The 25,274-nt window shown below is 37.9% G+C and overlaps 1 long non-coding RNA gene across 1 annotated transcript in view; it reads right to left on the bottom strand.

Annotated features, from left to right (window-relative positions):
• Window positions 1-25,274, bottom strand: part of LOC143646276 (uncharacterized) — a 59,802-nt gene that overhangs the window by 11,953 nt on the left and 22,575 nt on the right. The gene's annotated exons all lie outside the window — the stretch shown is intronic.

Below are 25,274 nucleotides of genomic sequence, written 5' to 3' on the forward strand. Positions count from 1 at the left end.
TTGATGTTCATGGCAGCATTATTCACGATCAGCAAAAGATGGAAACAATCCAAGTGCCCATCCAGAGATGAGTGGGCTAACAAAATGTGGTATATACATACAATGGAATATTGTACAGCAGTAAGATGAAATGATGTCCTGAAGCACATGACAAGATGGATGAGCCTTGAGGACATAATGCTGGGAAGACACTGTCTAAGTTTTAGAACCTCATCTATTCTTTGAACCAAAGGAAGAAAGTTATATTCTATCCAGAACCTAACTTTTCTGGAGCACATAATCTAACTCAACCTGTCTGGATAGATCATCCAAACACAGGGAGCCCAGAATAAGAATGAGGACCTTTAATCCTGTATAACTTAATGTAATGCCTGGATAAATCCCAGAGTATATCAAGCAGATAATCAAAGAATGTTGGCAAAAGTCCTGTGAGAGATGGGAGAAAAATATGGAACTATTAAATTTTACCACTGGGGAAATCCTTAATGCTATGTCAAACCTTGGGGACAACCAAATCAACAGACCAACCCCTTGATCTTGAGGCTTGCTCTTTTGAAGCTTTTGTATGTAGCAGAGAAGCTTGCCCTACCCATAGGTATGCCTAAGAATTACTTCTGGAGGACCTCTTTTGCTCCTCTTGCACAGATGTGGCCTCTCTCCTTCCCCTTGCACAGATGTGGCCTCTCTCTCTCTCTAAGCCCAACCCCACAAGTGAAATCATCGCCCTCCCCTCTATGTGAGACATGACATCCAGGGGTGAAAGTCTAGCCCTGGCACTGGGGGATCAACAATGCCATCCTAACCAAAAGGGGGGAAAGAAGTGTACCAAATAAGGTATCAATGGCTAAGAGAGTTCAAATAGAGTCAAGAGGCTACTCTGGAGGTCACTCAGATGCAAGCTTCAGTTAGACATTGCTACCTATCATAACTTGCCAAACCCCAGCCAAAATCATTCCTGCAAATGCTAAAGAAAACTTAGGGCTTTATATAAGATTCTATAAGGGTTCCATGCACTAAGGTAACTTCCCAGAAATCTACAACCTCCAGATGGGTCCCTGGACCAGATAAGTCCTGAAATGCAGAAGGGTCAACCTCTCCAGAGCATCAGCTAGTTTCATCCCCATATCCCATACTATTGACAGCCCCTTCCAACATGAAAAAGTTAGAATTAGCATAGTCCAAATACCCCTAAAGAGTGGGAGAAATATCAAAGGTGATTGCGGAGTTATACAGAGAAGGTAGAGTTTAATAAATGAATATGATTGCTGAATCATTATACTGATATTTCTTATAGTCTCTAGTATCTTAGAGAATCTAGAAATAAAAGTTTAAAATTGTGGAATTATACCCATACCAAACACTGAAATCTATTCTATAAATAGCTGCTGCAATGTGCTTTGAAATTAATTGCTTTTTGTGTATATGCTATTTTTCACACAAAAAAAAGAACAAAGAAAAAAATTATTATAGCCTCCAGTGTTTTGGAGTGGTTAGAAGGAAAAATCTGAATTAGTGGAGTGGTAACCCAAGATAAAGTCTGAAATCTCTTCTGTAACTTCTTGTTAAAGTGTACTTTGAAAATTATTGCTTTTCATTTCCTTTCTTTGTATATATGTTATATTTAACAATAGAAAATGTTTTAAAAAGAAGAAGAGCACAAAGTGAGGAATTATTTTTTCACTTGGAAGAACTAGATAAAGAACAGCAAACAACAAAGCAAACAAAGTGGAAGAAGGAATAAAGATTATAGAAGAAATAAATGAAATGGGGAATATGAAAACATTAGAGAAAATCAACAAAACCAGAAGTTGGTTCTTTGAGAAAGTCAATAATGTGCCTTTCCAGCTGAGAGAGAAACCCCGAACATCATCAGCTTTCTTGAGCCAAGGTATCTTTCCATGGATGTCTTATATTGGGTGTTTTTATAACCTTGCCTTAATTTGGACATTTTCATGGCCTTAGAAATGTAAATTTGCAACTTAACAAATTTCCTTTTTAAAAGCCATTCAGTTTCTGGTATATTGCATTCTGGCAGCTTGCAAACTAAAATAGATACTATATATCAGAAATCCAAAAAAACTACAGCAAACCTACTAGAGCTAATAAATGAGTACAAGGTGACAGGGTACAAGATCGACACCCAATAATCAGTAGTGTTTCTATACAACAGTAATGAGCAATCTGAGGAGGAAATCAAGAAAAAGATTCCATTTACAATAGCAACCAAAAGAATCAAATATTTAGGAATAAATTTAGGTAAGGATACAAAAGGCCTATACACAGACAGCTACAAGAAATTGCTGAAGGAAATCATGGAAGACCTAAATAAATGGAAGGGCATACTATGTTCATGGATTGGAAGACTAAACATAGTTAAGATGTCAATTCTACTAAATTGATTTATAGATTCAATTCAATACTAATTAAAATCCCAACAACTTATTTTGAGGAAATAGAAATAACTGAATTTTTTTGGAAGGGCAGGGGGCTCTGAATATCTCAAAATATCTTGAGGAAAAAATAAAGTGGGAGGTCTCACAGTATATGATGTTAAAGCATATTACAAAGCTACCATGGTTAAAACAGCCATGGTACTGGCACAAAGATAGATATACTGACCAATGGAATTAAATTGAGTGTTCAGAAATAGACCCTCTCATCTATGAACAATTGATCTTTGATATGGTAGTCAAGGCAACCCAACCGGAACAGAGCAGCCTCTTCAATAAAGTGTGTTTGGAGAACTGGATATCCATAAGCAAAAGAATGAAAGAGAATCCATATCTTGCACCCTATACAAAAATTAACTCAAAATGGATAAAAGACCTAAACATTAGAGTTAAGAACATAAAACATTTAGAAGAAAATATAGGGAAATATCTTATAAATCTTGTGATAGGAGTTGGTGTCCTAGACTTTACACCCCAGGCATAAGTAATGTAAAAAAGAAATAAATAAATGGAATCTCCTCAAAATTAAACACTTTTGGCCATCAAAGAACTTTGTCAGGAAAGTAAAAAGGCAGCCTACACAATGGGCAACAATATTTGAAAAACACATTTCAGATAATATGGTTTAATATCCAGAAAATATAAAGAGGTTCTACAACTCAGCAACAAAAAGACAAACAACCCAATTAAAAATGGGCAAAAAACATGAACAGACACTTTTCAGAAGAGGAAATACAAATGGGGCTAAAAAACATATGAAAAGACGCTCAACTTCACTGGTTATTAGAGAAATGCAACTCAAAACCACAATGAGATATTATCTCATACCCACCAAAATGATCACAACCAAAAAATAGAAAACAGCTAGTTCTGGAGAGGATGTGGAGAAAGAGGCACATTTATGCACTGTTGGTGGGAATGTAAAATGGTGTAACTGCTCTGGAAGGCAGTTTGGCAGTTCTCAGGAAGCTAACTGTAGAATTACCGTATAATCCAGCAATCCCATTGGTAGGTATATAATTAGAGGAAGTGAAGGCAAGGAGACAAACAGACATTTGCACACCAATGTTTATAGCAGCATTATCATTATTTATGGTTGGCAAGAGGTAGAACAGCCCAAATGCTTGTCAACAGATGAGTGATTAAACAAGCTCTGGTATATGCATACAGTGGAATTTTATGCAGCTGTAAGATAGAATAAAGTCATGAAGTACGTAACAACATGGGTGCACCTTGAGGACAATATGTTGGGTGAAATTGGCCAGAAACAAAAGGACAAATACTATATGGTCTCACTAATATGAACTAACATTAATGAGTGAATTTTAAGAGTTAAAGTTAAGAACGCAGGTTATCAGGAGATAGAAATAAGGTAGAATTTGGTGCTGATGGAATACAGAATGTGCAACAGGACTAACTGTAAAAATTCAGAAATGGTTACACAATACTACCTGATAGTAGCACAATAATATAAGTACATTGATTGAAGCTGAATGTGAGTATGATTGAGGTAGAAAGGCTGGAGCATACATGACACCAGAAGGAAAGATAGAGGATAAAGTCTGAGACGGTATAACTTTAGAATGCATAGAGTAGACAACGATGGTGATTAAGTGTACAAATATAACAATGTTTTTGCATGAGGGAGAACAAATGAATGTCAACATTGCAAGGTGTTGAAAATGGGACTGTATGTAGGAAAAAATACAGTCAATGCAAGCTAGGGTCTATAGTCAACAGTAACATTGTAATATGCTTTTACTGCATGTAACAAAGGCATTATGCCAAAAATAAATGTCACAAGTGGGGATATGGGTGAGGAGTATGGTTTGTACATAGGAGAAAAGAAAATGTCTTCATATAGATTATGGTGGTGAAGGCATGACTATTTACTTAGGTTGGATTGTATTGTGTGTGAATAAAGCTGTTTAAAAATGAACACAGGGAAACAAGCATTAGAGAAAATGTGGAGAAGAGATACCCTATTCACTGCTGGTAGGGAAGCTGAGAAGTGCAGCTCCTCTGGCAGGCAGCGTGATGGTTCCACAGGAGGCTAGGAGTGGGGTTGCCATAGAATCCTACAGCCCCATTGCTGCGTACATACCTGGAGGAACTGAGAGTGGGGATACTAACGGACATTTGCACACTGGTATTCATGGTAGCAGTGTCCTATTCATGGTGAATAGAGGTGGCCTAAGGGTACAACAACTGACGAATAGAAGGGCAACTGTGGTGTATACATACAATAGATGACTCAGTGGCTGCAAGAAGAAATGAAGTTGTGAGGCAGGCCACTAGCTGAATGAAGCTTGAGGACAGTGTGCTGAATGAGATGTCAGAAACAGAAAGATGAATATTATCATGCCTCACTCAAATGGATTAATTATAATATGCAAACTCAGAGAATTGAAGTCAAGGGCATGGGTTATCAGGATATGGCCTATTCCTAGATTGTAAACTCTTATAGCAGTCATATATCATATATTCAGGAGTTGTAATTGTTATTTCCAAATTCTGAAATACTGAGCTATTTGTCTATAACCTGGTAGTCCCTAAGACTTCAGGTATTTATGTGACACCTGAGACTCAGAGTTAGATCACTGATGCTATGAAAGTCAGCATTACCCTATACAGGAACTGTTTAAAAAGTTGAAAAAGGGATCAGACTTAGACTAGAGATATGAATGAAGGTGATCTGGATAGGACTACAGTAAATTAAAATATAGGGTAAAGGATGATATGATCCATATTTTAATACTTCAATCTTTGCATGAGAGCAAAGGGAGAGACGTCTATTTGGTGTAAAATTTATATTTTGGGTACCTCATTACCTAATTTAACTTGTGTAGTCAGTTTAGTTGAACACCATAAGTATATGGAATTGTTTGAAGTCTTGTTGGTTTCTCCAGGTTAGTGTGATGCCCCGATACATCCCAGAGTAATTTAGGCAATGGAATAAAGAAGTGTTTGCAAGGTTCGCTTGGAGGACTGGGGAGAAAGGAGGAAATATTCAGCTTCTCCAAAGGAGGAGAATTTCTGATATCCTTGCCAGAAGTAGGGAAACTCAATTCAGTAGGCTGAACTCTTGATCTTGGGGTTCAACCCTATGAAATGTTACTGCAAAGGATAGGCTAAGCCTACTTAAAGTTATGCCTAAGAGTCACCCCCCAGAGAACCTCTTTTGTTGCTCAGATGTGGCCTCTCTCTCTAAACCAACTCAGCAGGTGAATTCACTGCCCTCCCCTTTTCATGGGACATGACTCCTAGGGGTATAAATCTCCCTGGAAATAGTGGGAGCACTCCCAGAATTTGCTGGGACCCAGCATCGTGGAATTGAGAAAGCCTTCTTGACCAAAAGGGGAAGAGAGAAATGAGGCAAAATAGTTTCAGTGGCTGAGAACTTTCAAACAGAATCAAGAGGTTATCCTGGAGGTTATTCTTATGCATTATATAGATATCCTTTTTTAGCTTATGGTGCATTGGAGTGGCTGGAGGGAAGTACCTGAAACTGTTGAGCTGTGTTCCAGGAGCCTTGATTCTTGAAGATGACTATATAATGATATAACTTTTTACAATGTGACTGTGTGATTGTGAAAACCTTGTGTCTGATGCTCCTTTTATCCAGGGTATGGACAGAGGAGTTTTAAAAAAAGGATAAATAAATAAATAATAGGGAGATACGGAATAAAATAAATTGGGTATATCAAAATACTAGTGGTCAATAGAAGGAGGAGTAAGGGATATGGGATATATGAGTTTTTTTCTTTTCTATTTTTATTTCTTTTTCTGGAGTGATGTAAGTGTTTTAAAATGATCATGGTGATGAATACACAATTATGTGGTGGTATTGTGAGCCACTGATTGTATGCTATGTATGGACTGTACGTGTGTGAAGATTTTTCAATAAAAATTTTTTTAAGTCCTCTTCTGCTAGCAAAACCCACTTAATTTGTCAGGAGATCTGTCATTAGTGTGTTTACAAGGAGATTAGACCAGTTACTCACTGTGTGGGTTTGTTAAATGCTGCCAGAATGCAATATACCAGAAATGGAATGGTTTTAAAAAGGGAATTTATTAAGTGACAAGTTTACAGTTCTAAGGCCATAAAAATGTCCAAACCAAGGCATCTAGGGAAAGGTACCTTGACTCAAGTTAAGGCTGATCTGGGAAGCCATGGCTGGCATCTGCTGGTTCTTGTTCCCTGTTCCATGCCTCCAGCTCCTGATATGAATAGTTTCCACTCTAAGCGTCTGTGAGCCTTCAGTTTTCTCCTCTGGGTTCTGTTTGCTTAGCATCTTATGGGAAGGCACATGGAGATGTCTCCTGGTCTCTGCATCTCCAAATGTCCTTGTTTAAGCATCTGCTCTCTCTGTACTGGCATTCCAAGCATATCCAAATGTCTGTATCTCTGTCGGCTCTGAAGTAAATGTTCTCTAAGCATCTAAGCTTCCTCCAAAATGTTTCCCCTTTTAAAGGTCTCCAGTAAACTAACTAAGACCCACCTTGAATGGATAAAGTCACATCCCCAGCCAATCAAAAGGTCACACCCATAACTGTATGTCACATCTGTATGGAAACAATCCAATCAAAGTTTCCAGCCTAAACAATAGATATGCCCTGATAAAATTGGATTAAGAAAGAAAATAGGGCTTTTCTGGGGTACATAAAATTTCAAACCAGCACATTTACCATCTTTCTCACCTAGGAACTTCCCTGGCCCTCTGTAGTAAAAGGAGAGTGGATTAAAGACCTGTTTCCTACAAAATATGTTATGCTATATTCAGGTGCTTTTAGGAAATGATAGAAGTTTATATTGGTATAGGATAACACCTTTGATATATGGATCAATGCAAACAGCATGATAAGCTACAGTATTTACATATCAATTATGCAAAAATATTATAGAAAAACTAAGAGATTCTATGCTAAAAAGATTCTTTAGTGGTTATTTCTGAGTCTAGTGATCATGATTATTTTGTTCTTTATTTATTTTTTGTATCTTGCACAAGAACTATTTATTAATTTATATATACTATATTTAGTGTAAGTTAAAAGCATAACAAGAGAATACGGGTAGCACACTGAACAGAGCATGGAATTTAAAAGCAAACTGATCTGGATTCAAACTCTGACTCGGCTGCTCACCTGCTTTGAGATTTTGGGCAAATTAGCTTGTGTCCTCAGCTGTAAAGCGAGAAATATAATAATCACCTCTTGGGATTTTATGCTCCTCCTTAGATAGTCTCTGTGTTCTTGCCTCCCAAGCCCAGCTATGTCACTAGGAACCAAACAATTACTTCCTTTAGGAGAGTTTCCTCCTAGGTTAGCTTTGCACAACCAACCAGCTGCATGCCTGGAATTTGTTATTCTGCTATTTCCTGCTATTTCCAGATCTGAAACAAGCATGAAATCACAAGACATAGAATCTTGCATTCTGGCAATGAGGAAATTGACTCTCAGTTGAACAAACTTTAACCAGTAGAAAATAGGAGATAGGAGGGATGTAAGAAAATAAGTTGCCCCTCCTTCCTCTCTCCAATCAACTCTTCTGAGGCGTGGCTTCTCTACAGAGCCTTTCCAGAAAAGCCCCTCATGTCTTGCAAACACACTTGCTGAATGACCTGTCCTTTTCTCTGTTCAGCTCATTACAAAGCACTAGTCAGTGCAGGAACTTTCTATTGCTTCACATCTCTTGTATCACTTTAGTTTCTTTTCACTTTTGCTTCTATGGGTTTTTACCTCCCAAATAAATTATGAGCATTTTGTTCTTTGCCTCAGACTCTGCTGTCTAGGGAACCTGATCTAAGACAGAAGATAATTTGTCGAAAATGTCCTGCATATAATAAGCTCTCAAAAATAGTATGTGTATGTGTGCACACATGTACACTAGGTGACACATGAGGCATTCTTATTGAATATTTGTGGTCTTTATAAATGCCTCTTGGCCATAAAATTTAAATAAAATGAATTTTTTGTTTCCATTCCCACTTCCTGCTCCATTCCTTCTTATAAACAAGAAACCCATCACACTCATTTTAACCAACAGTGAGAGTGCCTTCATACTATGAATTATTATTAGAAAGTTATAATTCACCTATCTAGTGTGTCAGACGAGTATCATATTTAAAAACACAAATTTTAAAATCGAATATATGGATTAGAATCACAATTCTGTGTGATCTGAAGGAAATCACTAAACTTCTTAGAGCCTTTTTGATCATCTGAAAACTAATGGAATAAATACCTTCCTCACAAGGTTTTTGTAGGTTTGAATTAAATAATGAATGTAAAGTTCTTAGCTTAGGATCTACACAAAATATATGTTCAATAATTATCAGCATTATCATCACCATCATCAAAAATGCTTGGCAAGGGAAGCTATCATATAGAATGCAGGGGTCTCTCAAATTTTTAATCCAAATTTTCACTGAATTCTTTTCTGAAATAAATCCCTTGGAAAACTGGTCTGGGGGGATCTCTTTTTTTTTAACAGTGATTTTCTGGGATTATCTTTTCCCTGCAGAAGCAGTATACTGTAGAACAAAACTTCAACCTCTCTTACACTCCCAACAAATACTTCAAAACTCAGTATCATTTGCATCTTTTCACATCAGGATATCATCCATCTCTTGGCTTAGCATGATGAGATGATGCTGGAGGGCATTATTATTTCATGTTTCTATTCTAAGAAAGATGTCTCTCTTCAACTTAACTACTAGCTGACAAAAATAATGTTGAACATCTGCAAGAGATAAAACAACTTGAATCCAATTTCCTTTCACATAGATTAAGAGCCCCATTCTCCTGTCACTTATGTAGCATATAACTCAATTTTTTGCAATATTTAAATTAGAGGCTAGTTTTTCAGGTCTGTCATGTGAATGACATAAATTTTTCATTTTGTCCTTTCCACTGAAATGCTGGATATATAAGACTGTCAGAATGTGGCAGCTCAGAAAGAAAAGGGTAGTCACACACTAAAAGACAGAAAGAACATTAAAAAGGAGAGACCATAAGAAAATCTCTCTTTTAAAAACACAAATAAGTATATCATGTCATTGAGATATTACCCATGAGGAAACGTGAGTTTAAAATGGAATGTGAATCACCTGCATGGATCAAAGAATATATATGGCCTATAATTTCTAATTAGCAGTCAACAATTAAAACTGAAACAGAAAATGGTTTAATTCATTCAAGTAACCTAGAAGTCCAGGGATTACTCTGGCTTCAGGTAATGGTTAATCAAAGGCTTATATAAAATAATAATGTGTTTCCTTACATCTTTTGACTCCATTACCTTTGTATTGATTTCATTCTTGGACAGACTTGTTCAAAATGGGAGAGAGTTGGTGTGGCAGTTTGAAAGGATTATGTACCCTAGAAAAACCATATTTTAATCCTGCTCCATTTTGTGGGGGCAGCTGTTTCTTTTAATCCCTATTCAGTACTGTAGGTTGGAAACTTGATTAGGTTATCTCCAAGGAGATGTGACATACCCAATTGTGGGTATTAACTTTTAATCTTTTTTTTTTTTTAACATGGGCGGGCACTGGGAATCAAACCCGGGCTGGCATGGCAGGCAAGCCTTCTTGCCTGCTAAGCCACTGTGGCCCACCCTTAACTTCTGATTAGAAAGAAATGTGACTCTACCCATTCCAGGTGGGTCTTGATTAGTTTACTGGGATCCATTAAAAAGAGGAAACATTTTGGAAAAAGCCACAGAGCCACAGAGCCGCAGAGCCCAGGCAGCCAGAGACCTTTGGAGGTGAAGAAGGAAAACACCCCCAGGGGAGCTTCATGAATTAAGAAACCAGAGAGAAAGCTAGCAGACACCACCATGTTCACCATGTGCATTTCTAGTCGAAGAGAAACCGTGAACTTCATCTGCCTTTCTTGAGTGAAGGTAAACTCTTGCTGGTGCCTTAGATTGGATAGTTCTACAGCCTTGCCTTACTTTAGACATTTTCACAGTCTTAGGAAGGTAAACTAGCAACTTAATAAATTCCCCTTTTTGAAAGCCATTCTGTTTCTGGTGTATCACATTCTGGCAGCTAGCAAATTAGAACAGTTGGCTACAAGAGCTCCTACCTCTGTAATAAATTTATTAAGGAGAGTCAACTTGTAGGAATATTTTCAAGCTAGGAAAGCATAAAACACATTAGGTATTTAAAACAAAAAGAACTTAATTCAGGGAATTGCTTACATGGGAGATGGAAGAACTGAGAAATAGTAAGGAGGGAGTCCAGGAGTATTGTGGGAAGATGGCAGAGTAGGAAGCTCCAGGATTCAGTATCTGTACTGAACACCTATTAAACTTGCAGGATCTGTTTGAATCAACTATTTTGAAACTCCAAAGTCTAGTGGAACACTATAGCATCCAGGTTGAAGCAGAAGGAAGAGGATGATAAATTGCAATATATGCCAGTGAGTTTTACCCTCCCTACAGTGGCTACCACACCCTCTCCCAGCTTTATGGTGGGCAGCAGCTGGGACTGGTGCTCGGATTACTGGTACAGCTTCCTGGTGCCAAGGTGGGACATAAAGATCAGTCCTCCAAGGTGGGCCACAGAAGCTCAGTGGCAGAGTTCTCACCTGCCATGCCAGGGACCCGGGTTCAATTCCTGGTGCCTGCCCATGCAAAAAAAAAAAAAAGACTAGTCCTCCAAACTCCAAGTGGGTGTGGTCTGATTGCATACCTGTACTTTTTAGCAGCAACTTCAGATCACTGGGGGCCCGCTCTGAGGGTGAACACTGTTCTCATATCCCTTGGGAAAAGGTGAAAGAGAAATCTTAAAGACAATAACATTCCTCAAAACTGCAGAAAACTGTTAAAGAAGATGCTCCTGGCACCCTTGCTGGCCCCTCATCAAAGCAGGGTAGAGCCAGCTTGTGCTCCCATTGTGGGTCCCTGGCCGGGTTCCAGAGGAAGCAGGGTAAGCCCTGAACACCTGCTGGGGTACATGCATGTCAGAGCCAATCTATGGGTAGAAGTCTGAGCGACTGAGTACAGAATGTCTCAAGTGCACCTTCCCAACATTTATCCTGAGGACAAAAAAAAGGCATATAGACAACTGGGAAGGCATGAGAAACAAGCAGTTGCAGCCTCGGGCAAGGGACTACCTGCATTAGGTCACTAAAGACAGCACCCAAGTGGGAAAGGTGGTCTATTTCAAAAGATTCAGTAACAAAGGGAGAAATAGAAAATTCGCAAATGTGTGGAAATTAAACAATGCACTCTTTAACGATGAATGGGTTAAACAGGAAATCACAAGAGAATTAGAAAATACCTCCAGAAGAATAAAAATGAAAACATAATCTACCAAAGTTATGGAGTGAATCAAATGATGTCCTAAGGGGGAAATTTAGACCTCTAAATGCTTATGTTAAAAAAGAGGAAAGATCTCAAATCAAAGCCCTAACCTCAAAACTGGACGATCCTGTAAAAGAAGAGCAAACTAAAACAAAAGGAAGCAGAAGGTTGGAAATAAGAAGGATTAGAGTGGAGCTTAATGAAATAGTGAATAAAAATAGTACAGAGAATCAACAAAATGAAAAGCTGGTCTTTCAAAGGAGCATTAAAATTAGAAAACATAGACTGACAAAACAAAATTTAGAGGACACAAGTAACCAAAATCAGAAATGAAAAGAGGGACATGTCTACTGATCTCACTGAATTAAAAAGGACATATGCCAAGAAATTAGATAACATGGATGAAATGAACAAACTCCTATAAACACACGACTGCCTAAACTGACTCAAGAAGAAATACAAGATCTCAACAAACCAATTACAATTAAAGAGATTGATGTAATAATCAAAAACCTCTCAACAGGAAAGGCCAAAGACCAAATGGCTTCACAGACGAATTTTAACAAACATTCCCAGAAGAATTAACACCAATACTGCTTAAACTCTTTCCAAAAAACTGAAGAGAAGGGAGCACTTTTAATTCATTCTATGAGGCCAACATCACAATCATACTGAAACCAGATAAAGAAACCACAAGAAAAGATAACTAAAGACCAGTGTCCCTTATGAAAATAGATGTAAAAATACTCAACAAAATACTAGCAAACTAAATCCATGGCACATCAAAAGAATTATACACTGTAATCAAGTGGAATTTATTCCAGGCATGTAAGAGTGTTTCAACCACAAAAAATCAATTACATCACAAAGGAAAGAACAAAGGAAAAACAACCACAAAGTCATCTCAATTGATGCAGGAGATGTATTTGACAAAACCCAGCATCCTTTCTGGGTAAAATCACTTAGAAAACTTAGAATCGAAGAAAATTTCCTCCACGTAATAACAGGCATATAAGAAAAACCCACAGATAACATAATTTTTAATAGTGAAAGACTGAACATTTTCCCTCTAAGATCAGTAACAAGACAAGAAGCCCACTATCACTATTGTTATTTAATATTGTGCTGGAAGTTCTAGCTAGAGCAATTGGGCAAGAGAAAGAAGCAAAAGGCATTCAAACTGGAAAGGAGGAGGTAAAACATTCCTTATTTGCAGATTATATGTTCTTATATACAGGAAATTCTGAAAATCTGCCAACAAAGCGAGTGAAACAAACAAATTCAGCAAATTGGCAGGGTACAAGATCAACACACAAGCATCAGTAGTGTTACTATATACTAGAAATGAACAATCAGAAAAAGAAACTAAGAAAAAAGTTCAATTTACAATAGCAATTAAAAGAACCAAATATCTAGAAATATATTTGATCAAGGATGTAAAGGACTTGCACATAGAAAAATACAAAACATTGTTTAAAAAAAAAAAAACAAAGAAGAACTAAATAAATGGAAGGACAATCCATGTCCATGAATTGGAAGGGCTAAATATTGTTAAGATGTCAATTCTATCCCACAATTTACAGATTTCATTTAATCCCAGTCAAAATTCCAACAGCCTTCTTTGTAGAAATGGAAAAAATAATCATCAAAATTACATGGAAGGATAAGGGACCCTGAAAAACCAAAACTGTCTTGAAAGAGAACAAAGTTGGAGAACTCACATTTCCTGATCTTAAAATATTACGAAGTCACAGTAAGAAACTGTGGACAAGAACAACATATAGGCCAATGGAATCAAATTGAGGGCTCAGAAATCAACTCTCATGCTTATGGCCAAATGATTTTAGACAGAGACCCAAGTCCACTTGATTAAGAATGAATAGTTTCTTCAAAAGATGATCTCCATTTGAAAAAAAAAAATGAAGATGGAGCCCTATCTCATAAGAAATACAAATCAACTCAAAATGGGCTAAAGCATAAAACTATAAAATTCTCAGAAGGAAGCACAGGAAAGCATCTTCAGCACCTTGTGAGGAGATACAGTTTCTTAGACTTTATATCCAATGTACAAGCAACAAAAGAAAAAATAGATAAATGGAACTTCACCAAAATTAAAGCTTTTGTGCATCAAAGGCCTTTATCATGAAAAAAAAAAAGACAATCTATACAATGGGAGAAACAGTTTGCAAATAACATTTTCAATAGGGTTTAATATCCAGTATATATATATAAAAATTCTGCAACTCAAAAATAAAAAGACAAACAATCCAATTAAAAACAGACTTGAAGGTGCACAGGTGGTTCAGTGGTTAGAATGCCCACTTTCCATGCAGGAGACCCAGGTTCAATTCCCAGATCATTAACCCCTCCCAACAAAACAGACTTGAATAGACTTTTCTCCAGAGAATATATACAAATGGCCAAATAGCACGTGAAAAGATGCTCAATACCATTACCTATTAGGGAAATGCAAATCAAAACCTCAATGATATATCATTTCACACCCACTGGAATGGTTTTTTTCTTCTTAAAAGGAAAGAAAATTACAAATATTGAAGAGGGTATGGAGAAATAGGAGCACTCATTCATTGTTAGTGAGAATATAAAATTGTGTAGCTGCTGTGGTAGATGTTCGGTGAGTCCTCAGAAAATTAAATAGAGAATTACAATAGGATCTAGTAATTTTACTTCTAGGGATATACCCAAAATAGTTTAAAACAGGAACTCAAACATCTATTTGCATGCCAATGGTCACAGCAGCATTATTCACAACTGCAAAAGATGCAAGCAATCCAGGTGTCCATTAACCAATGAATGGATAAATAAAATGTAGTATATACTTACAACAGAATATTATTCAGCTATAAAAGGAATGAAGTTATGACATGCACAATAATATGGAAGACCTCCAAGATATCATGTGAGTGAAATAATCCAGACAAAAAAGAACACATATTATATGATCTCACTGATAAGAAATAATCAGAATAACAAATTCATAGAATCAGAAACTAGAATACAGGTTACCAGGGATTGAGGTCAGGGGTAGGGAAGGGGAGTTAATGCTTAAATTGTACACAGTTTCTGTATTTGGGTTGATGGAAAGTTTTAGTACTGGACAGTGGTGATGATAGCACAAACTTGTGAATGTCATTAGCAGCACTGAATTATATATTTGAATGTGGTTAAAGGGAAATTTTATGTTACTTAAAATTTTACTAGAATAAAACTTTTAAAAAATAAAAATAAAACGTAAGACTGTAGGGTGGGCCACAGTGACTCAGCAAGTAGAGTTCTTGCCTGCTATGCTGGAGACCTGGGTTCGATTCCCGGTGCCTGCCCTTGAAAAAAAAAAAGACTGAGGAGGAGGGGCCAAGATGGCAGCTTAGCAATGTGCGCATTTTAGTTCATCCTCAGAACAACTACTAAATAACCAGAAACAGTACAGAACAGCTCCCGGAGCCACGTCAGTGATCAGACACACAGCGTACTCCAGTCAGGACCAGCTGAACCGGCTGCAAGCCTCCCCAAAACCGTGAGTTCCCCAAGCAGCGGCGGCCGGTGCCTGGCGCCCCTCCCCCACAGGCGGCTTCCCAGAGGGAAAGGAAAGAGACTCTAAACCTGGTCAAGGCAGAGGTTGAACATTGGGCTCACAGAAAAAGAGGAAAGGGGAGGAAACGGGGGCTTTAGTGACTGTATCTCTAGGGAGACTTGGCAGCCTCTGGATTCAGTGGTGGGACTTCTCAGGCTGCAACTGCCCCAGGCATAGGCAGAAACGGGCTGCTTTCAGGGCTGTCTTCCACCTGTGCCTTCCCCAGGGGAGGGGTGAAGCCCAACTAAGGTGGAATCCCTCCATCAAGGACTCAGACCCCAGGGCTTGGCAATTTGAAGCCATTAAAACCAGCCTACAACCTCTCCTCCATCTCCACCACGCCCCCAGCAGGGAGTGTCTTCCAAAGTTAAAAGTGCCACAATGTCTTTTGCTGGTGCAACCCACAGGCAGACACACCACATACTGGGCAGGATAAGAAAAACAGAGCCCAGAGAATTCACAGGAAAGTCTTTTAATCTGCTGGGTCTCACCCTCAGGGAAAACTGATGCAGATGACTCCTTGCCCCTGATAGGAGGCCAGTTTAGCCCGGGAAAACCCAGCTCGAGTCTAAAATACCTATGTAGACCCTCCTAAGGGTGGGGAGGGAAAAGGCACCATACAAGCAGGGCAAGAAACAAGAAAACAAGAGCTGAAAAATTATCCTCTGTTAAACAAAACCTAAGCTAGAGGTCCAGAAAAAGCTGAACTGAAGGTCAAAGAACAGATGGACAACAAATTCATCTAGCAAGAAAACCTTAGGTAAGAGAAGTGAAAACAATCACCGGAATAAACTAATTAAGGTAATTAAATGTCTAGACGCCAGCAAAAAATAACAAATCACACCAGGAAAATTGAAGATATGGCCCAGTCAAAGGAACAAACCAGTAGTTAAAACGAGATAGAAGAGCTGAAACAATTAATTCAGAATGTACAAACAGACATGCAAAACCTCATCAAAAACCAAATCAATGAATTGAGGGAGGATATGAAGAAGGCAAGGAACGAACAAAAAGAAGAAATGGAAAGTCTGAAAAAACAAATCACAGAACTTATGGGGATGAAAGATACAGTAGAAGAGATGAAAAAAACAATAGAAACCTACAATGGTAGATATAAAAGACAGAGGTTAGGATTAGTGAACTGGAGGACGGAACATCTGAAATCCAACAAGGTACAGAAACTATAGGGAAAAAAATGGGAAAATATGAGTAGGGACTCAGGGAACTGAATGATAATATGAAGCACACAAATATACATGTTGTAGGGGTCCCAGAAGGAGAAGAGAAGGGAAAAGGAGGAGAAAAATGAATGGAAGAAATTATCACAGAAAATTTCCCAACTCTTATGAAAGACCTAAAATTACAGATCCAAGAAGTGCAGCGCACCCCAAAGAGAATAGATCCAAATAGACGTTCTCCAAGACACTTACTAGTCAGAATGTCAGAGGTCAAAGAGAAAGAGAGGATCTTGAAAGCAGCAAGAAAAAGCAATCCATCACATACAAGGGAAACCCAATAAGACTATGTATAGATTTCTCAGTAGAAACCATGGAGGCAAGAAGACAGTGGGAAGATATATTTAAATTAGTAAAAGAGAAAAACTGCCAACCAAGAATCCTATACCCAGCAAAACTGTCCTTCAAAAATGAGGAAGAAATTAAAATATTTTCAGACAAAAAATCACTGAGAGAATTTGTGACCAAGAGACCAGCTCTGCAAGAAATACTAAAGGGAGCACTAGAGAGAGGTGTGGAGAAGAGTGTAGAAAGAAGGAAAATTAGATATGACATATAAAATACAAAAGACAAAATGGTAGAGGAAAGTACTACCCAAAGAGTAATAACATTGAATGTTAATGGATTGAACTCCACAATCAAAAGACATAGACTGGCAGAATGGATTAAAAAACAGGATCCTTCTATATGCTGTCTACAGGAAACACATCTTAGACCCAAAGATAAACATAGGTTGAAAGTGAAAGGTTGGGAAAAGATATTTCATGCAAATAACAACCAGAAAAGAGCAGGAGTAGCTATATTAATATCCAACAAGTTAGACTTCAAATGTAAAACAGTTAAAAGAGACAAAGAAGGATACTATGTACTAATAAAAGGAACAATTCAACATGAAGACATAACAACCATAAATATTTATGCACCAAACCAGAATGCCCCAAAATACATGAGGCAAAAACTGCAAACACTGAAAAGAGAAATAGACACATCTACCATAATAGCTGGAGACTTCAATTCCCCACTCTCATCAATGCACAGAACATCTAGACAGAGGATCAATAAAGAAACAGAGAATTTGAATATTACAATAAATGAGCTAGACTTAACAGACATTATTAGGACATTACACCCCACAACAGCAGGATACACCTTTTTCTCAAGTGTTCATGGATCATTCTCAAAGATAGGCCATATGCTGGGTCACAAAGCAGGTCTCAACAAATTTAAAAAGATTGAAATCATACAAAACACTTTTCAGATCATAAAGGAATGCAGTTGGAAATCAATAATAGGCAAAGCACCAGAAAATGCAAAAATATGTGGAGGCTCAACAACACACTCTTAAACAACCAGTGGGTCAAGGGAGAAATTACAAGAGAAATCAGTAAATATCTCGAGGCAAATGAAAATGAAAACACAACATACCAAAACTTATGGGATGCAGCAAAGGCAGTGCTAAGAGGGAAATTTATTGCCCTAAATGCCTATATCAAAAAAGAAGAAAGGGCAAAAATACAGGAATTAACTGTCCACTTGGAAGAACTGGAGAAAGAACAGCAAACTAATCCAAAGCAAGCAAAAGGAAAGAAATAACAAAGATTAGAGCAGAAATAAATGAAATTGAGAACATGAAAACAATTGAGAAAATCAATAAACCAGAAGTTGGTTCTATGAGAAAATCAATAAGATTGATGGGCCCTTAGCAAGATTGACAAAAAGAAGAAGAGAGAGGATGCAAATAAATAAGATCAGAAATGGAAGAGGAGACATAACCACTGACTCCACAGAAATAAAGGAGGTAATAGCAGGATACTATGAATAACTTTATGCAAATAAATACAACAAAGTAGATGAAATGGACAACTTCCTAGAAAGGCATGAACAACCAACTTTGACTAGAGAAAAAATAGATGACCTCAACAAACCAATCACAAGTAAAGACATTGAATCAGTAATTCAAAAGCTTCCCAAAAAGAAAAGTCCAGGACAAGACGGCTTCACATGTGAATTCTACCAAACATTCCAGAAAGAATTAGTACCAATTCTGCTCAAACTCTTCAAAAAAATTGAAGTGGAGGGAAGACTACCTAATTCATTCTATGAAGCCAACATCACCCTCATACCAAAACCAGGCAAGATATTACAAAAAAAGAAAACTACAGACCAATCTCTTTAATGAATATAGATGCAAAACTCCTCAACAAAATTCTAGCAAATCAAATCCAGCAACACATTAAAAGAATTATACATCATGACCAAGTAGGATTCATCCCAGGTATGCAAGGATGGTTCAACATAAGAAAATCAATTAATGTAATACACCATATCAACAAATCAAAGCAGAAAATTCACATGACCATCTCAATTGATGCAGAGAAGGCATTTGACAAAATTCAACATCCTTTCCTGTTGAAAACACTTCAAAGGGTAGGAATACAAGGGAACTTCCTTAAAATGATAGAGGGAATATATGAAAAACCCACAGCTAATATCATCCTCAATGGGGAAAAATTGAAAACTTTCCCACTAAGGTCAGGAACAAGACAAAGATGTCCACTATCACCACTGTTATTCAACATTGTGTTGGGAGTTCTAGCCAGAGCAATCAGACAAGAAAAAGAAATACAAGGCATCAAAATTGGAAACGAAGAAGAAAAACTATCACTGTTTGCAGATGATATGATACTATATGTCGAAAACCCTGAAAAATCTACAGCAAAACTACTAGGGCTAATAAACGAGTACAGCAAAGTGGCAGCGTACAAGATCAACATTCAAAAATCTGTAGTGTTTCTATACACTAGTAATGAATAATCTGAGGGGGAAATCAAGAAACATTTTCCATTTACAATTGCAACTAAAAGAATAAAATACTTAGGAATAGACTTCCTGGAAGATGGCGGCTTAGTAAGACGCGCGGATCTTAGTTTCTTCTCCAGGACACCTACTAGGGGAGTAGAAACGATACAGAAAGCGCCCAAAGCCACAACAGAGATAAAAAAGACAGCGTACCCCATCCTGGAACGGCTGGCTGGCTGAGAGAAGCAGCTCGGGTGAGATCGCCGAGGCGCGCGGGCCTTACCGGGCGGGGTGGCAAGCGGCCGGAGTTACTCCCTTCCCCCTTCCCGGGCCGGCTGGGAGAATTGGAGAGGCGGTCCCCTGAAACCAAGGCGGCTGGCGCCCACACCACGCGCAGCCCCCAGTCCAACTGAGAGAAGTGGATTAGAAACCCCCAGGCCGCGGAGAACGGTGATGGGTGTGGGAGGCCCCTTCCAAACCCGTGACTCCCGGGGAACGTGCACTCTCTCGGGCAGGCCGCTGCCGCTGGCGCCCTCCCGCCATGCTTGTTGCCCAGGGCCGACTAGGAAATTCGGACGGGCTCTTTCCCTGGCTGCGGTGACCAGCAACCCTCCCTGCGTTCGGACCGCAGGCCGGCTCAAGCCGCTTCGGCTAGCGAACCCCCAGGACGGCGAGAGTTTTCCAAAGTTTAAGGTCCCACAGCACCTTTTACTGGTGGGACCCGCAGACAAACGTGTGCCACGAGCGCCACCTACTGGGCAGGATAAGAAAAAACAGAACCCAGAGATTTCACAGAAAAATCTTCCAAACTTTTGGATCCAATACCCAGGGAAATCTGTCTAAATGCGCAGACGCCAACAGAAGATAACGGATCACGCTCAAATAATTGAAAATATGGCCCAGTCAAAGGAACAAACCAATAGTTCAAATGAGATACAGGAGCTGAGACAACTAATGCTAAATATACGAACAGAAATGGAAAACCTCTTCAAAAACGAAATTGATAAATTGAGGGAGGACATGAAGAAGACATGGGCTGAACATAAAGAAGAAATAGAAAAACTGAAAAAGCAAATCACAGAACTTATGGAAGTGAAGGACAAAGTAGAAAAGATAGAAAAAACAATGGATACCTACAATGATAGATTCAAAGAGACAGAAGATAGAATTAGTGATTTGGAGGATGGAACATCTGAATTCCAAAAAGAAACAGAAACTATAGGGAAAAGAATGGAAAAATTTGAACAGGGTATCAGGGAACTCAAGGACAATATGAACCGCACAAATATACGTGTTGTGGGTGTCCCAGAAAGAAAAGAGAAGGGAAAAGGAGGAGAAAAACTAATGGAAGAAATTTTCACTGAAAATTTCCCAACTCTTATGAAAGACCTAAAATTACAGATCCAAGAAGTGCAGCACACCCCAAAGAGATTAGACCCAAATAGGCGTTCTCCAAGACACTTACTAGTTAGAATGTCAGAGGTCAAAGAGAAAGAGAGGATCTTGAAAGCAGCAAGAGAAAAACAATCCATCACATACAAGGGAAACCCAATAAGACTATGTGTAGATTTCTCAGCAGAAACCATGGAGGCTAGAAGACAGTGGGATGATATATTTAAATTACTAAAAGAGAAAAACTGCCAACCAAGAATCCTATATCCAGCAAAATTGTCCTTCAAAAATGAGGGAGAAATTAAAACATTCTCAGACAAAAAGTCACTGAGAGAATTTGTGACCAAGAGACCAGCTCTGCAAGAAATACTAAAGGGAGCACTAGAGTCAGAACCAAAAAGACAGAAGAGAGAGGTATGGAGAAGAGTGTAGAAAGAAGGAAAGTCAGATATGATATATATATAATACAAAAGGCAAAATGGTAGAGGAAAATATTATCCAAACAGTAATAACACTAAATGTTAATGGACTGAATTCCCCAATCAAAAGACATAGATTAGCAGAATGGATTAAAAAACAGGATCCTTCTATATGCTGTCTACAGGAAACACATCTTAGACCCAAAGATAAACATAGGTTGAAAGTGAAAGGTTGGGAAAAGATATTTCATGCAAATAACAACCAGAAAATAGCAGGAGTGGCTATACTAATATCCAACAAGTTAGACTTCAAATGTAAAACAGTTAAAAGAGACAAAGAAGGACACTATATACTAATAAAAGGAACAATTAAACAAGAAGACATAACAATCATAAATATCTATGCACCAAACCAGAATGCCCCAAAATACGTGAGGAATACACTGCAAACACTGAAAAGGGAAATAGACTCATATACCATAATAGTTGGAGACTTCAATTCCCCACTCTCATCAATGGACAGAACATCTAGACAGAGGATCAATAAAGAAATAGAGAATCTGAATATTACTATAAAGGAGCTAGACTTAACAGACATTTATAGGACATTACATCCCACAACAGCAGGATACACCTTTTTCTCAAGTGCTCATGGATCATTCTCAAAGATAGACCATATGCTGGGTCACAAAGCAAGTCTTAACAAATTTAAAAAGATTGAAATCATACACAACACTTTCTCGGATCATAAAGGAATGAAGTTGGAAATCAATAATAGGCAGAATGCCAGAAAATTCACAAATACCTGGAGGCTCAACAACACACTCTTAAACAACGAGTGGGTCAAGGAAGAAATTGCAAGAGAAATTAGTAAATACCTCGAGGCAAATGAAAATGAAAACACAACATATCAAAACTTATGGGATGCAGCAAAGGCAGTGCTAAGAGGGAAATTTATTGCCCTAAATGCCTATATCAGAAAAGAAGAAAAGGCAAAAATGCAGGAATTAACTGTTCAATTGGAAGAACTGGAGAAAGAACAGCAAACTAATCCCAGGCAAGCAAAAGGAAAGAAATAACAAAGATCAGAGCAGAAATAAATGAAATTGAAAATATGAAAACAGTAGAGAAAATCAATAAGACCAGAAGTTGGTTCTATGAGAAAATCAATAAGATTGATGGGCCCTTAGCAAGATTGACAAAAAGAAGAAGACAGAGGATGCAAATAAATAAGATCAGAAATGGAAGAGGAGACATAACTACTGACCTCACAGAAATAAAGGAGGTAATAACAGGATACTATGAACAACTTTACGCTAATAAATACAACAATTTAGAGGAAATGGATGGGTTCCTGGAAAGACATGAACAACCAACTTTGACTCAAGAAGACATAGATGACCTCAACAAACCAATCACAAGTAAAGAAATTGAATTAGTCATTCAAAAGCTTCCTAAAAAGAAAAGTCCAGGACAAGACGGCTTCACATGTGAATTCTACCAAACGTTCCAGAAAGAATTAGTACCAATTCTCTTCAAACTCTTCAAAAAAATCGAAGTGGAGGGAAAACTACCTAATTCATTCTATGAAGCCAACATCACCCTCATACCAAAACCAGGCAAAGATATTACAAAAAAAGAAAACTACAGACCATTCTCTCTAATGAATACAGATGCAAAAATCCTCAATAAAATTCTAGCAAATCGTATCCAACAACACATTAAAAGAATTATACATCATGACCAAGTAGGATTCATCCCAGGTATGCAAGGATGGTTCAACATAAGAAAATCAATTAATGTAATACACCATATCAACAAATCAAAGCAGAAGAATCACATGATCATCTCAATTGATGCAGAGAAGGCATTCGACAAGATTCAACATCCTTTCCTGTTGAAAACACTTCAAAAGATAGGAATACAAGGGAACTTCCTTAAAATGATAGAGGGAATATATGAAAAACCCACAGCTAATATCATCCTCAATGGGGAAAAATTGAAAACTTTCCCCCTAAGATCAGGAACAAGACAAGGATGTCCACTATCACCACTATTATTCAACATTGTGTTGGAGGTTCTAGCCAGAGCAATTAGACAAGAAAAAGAAATACAAGGCATCAAAATTGGAAAGGAAGAAGTAAAACTATCACTGTTTGCAGACGATATGATACTATACGTCGAAAACCCGGAAAAATCCACAACTAAACTACTAGAGCTAATAAATGAGTACAGCAAAGTAGCAGGTTACAAGATCAACATTCAAAAATCTGTAGCATTTCTATACACTAGTAATGAACAAGCTGAGGGGGAATCAAGAAACGAATCCCATTTACAATTGCAACTAAAAGAATAAAATACCTAGGAATAAATTTAACTAAAGAGACAAAAAACCTATATAAAGAAAACTACAAAAAAACTGCTAAAAGAAATCACAGAAGACCTAAATAGATGGAAGGGCATACCGTGTTCATGGATTGGAAGACTAAATATAGTTAAGATGTCAATCCTACCTAAATTGATTTACAGATTCAATGCAATACCAATCAAAATCCCAACAACTTATTTTTCAGAAATAGAAAAACCAATAAGCAAATTTATCTGGAAGGGCAGGGTGCCCCGAATTGCTAAAAACATCTTGAGGAAAAAAAACGAAGCTGGAGGTCTCGCGCTGCCTGACTTTAAGGCATATTATGAAGCCACAGTGGTCAAAACAGCATGGTATTGGCATAAAGATAGATATATCGACCAATGGAATCAAATAGAGTGCTCAGATATAGACCCTCTCATCTATGGACATTTGATCTTTGATAAGGCAGTCAAGCCAACTCACCTGGGACAGAGCAGTCTCTTCAATAAATGGTGCCTAGAGAACTGGATATCCATATGCAAAAGAATGAAAGAAGACCCATCTCTCACACCCTATACAAAAGTTAACTCAAAATGGATCAAAGATCTAAACATTAGGTCTAAGACCATAAAACAGTTAGAGGAAAATGTTGGGAGATATCTTATGGATCTTACAACTGGAGGCGGTTTTATGGACCTTAAACCTAAATCAAGAGCACTGAAGAAGGAAATAAATAAATGGGAACTCCTCAAAATTAAACACTTTTGTGCATCAAAGTACTTCATCAAGAAAGTAGAAAGACAGCCTTCACAATGGGAGACAATATTTGGAAATGATATATCAGATAAAGGTCTAGTATCCAGAATTTATAAAGAGATTGTTCATCTCAACAACAAAAAGACAGCCAACCCAATTACAAAATGGGAAAAAGACTTGAACAGACACCTCTCAGAAGAGGAAATACGGATGGCCAAGAGGCACATGAAGAGATGCTCAATGTCCCTGGCCATTAGAGAAATGCAAATCAAAACCACAATGAGATATCATCTCACACCCACCAGAATGGCCATTATCAACAAAACAGAAAATGACAAGTGCTGGAGAGGATGCGGAGAAAGAGGCACACTTATCCACTGTTGGTGGGAATGTCAAAGGGTGCAACCACTGTGGAAGGCAGTTTGGCGGTTCCTCAAAAAGCTGAATATAGAATTGCCATATGACCCAGCAATACCATTGCTAGGTATCTACTCAAAGGACTTAAGGGCAAAGACACAAACGGACATTTGCACACCAATGTTTATAGCAGCATTATTTACAATTGCAAAGAGATGGAAACAGCCAAAATCTCCATCAACAGAAGAGTGGCTAAACAAACTGTGGTATATACATACGATGGAATATTATGCAGCTTTAAGACAAGATAAACTTATGAACCATGTAATAACATGGATGGACCTAGAGAATATTATGCTGAGTGAATCCAGCCAAAAACTAAAGGACAAATACTGTATGGTCCCACTGATGTGAACGGACATTCGAGAATAAACTTGAAATATGTCATTGGTAACAGAGTTCAGCAGGAGTTAGAAACAGGGTAAGACAATGGGTAATTGAAGCTGAAGGGATACAGACTGTGCAACAGGACTAGATACAAAAACTCAAAAATGGACAGCACAATAATACCTAATTGTAAAGTAATCATGTTAAAACACTGAATGAAGCTG

The sequence above is a fragment of the Tamandua tetradactyla genome, chromosome 9 (genome assembly GCF_023851605.1).
Source record: "Tamandua tetradactyla isolate mTamTet1 chromosome 9, mTamTet1.pri, whole genome shotgun sequence".
NCBI lineage: Eukaryota > Metazoa > Chordata > Mammalia > Pilosa > Myrmecophagidae > Tamandua > Tamandua tetradactyla.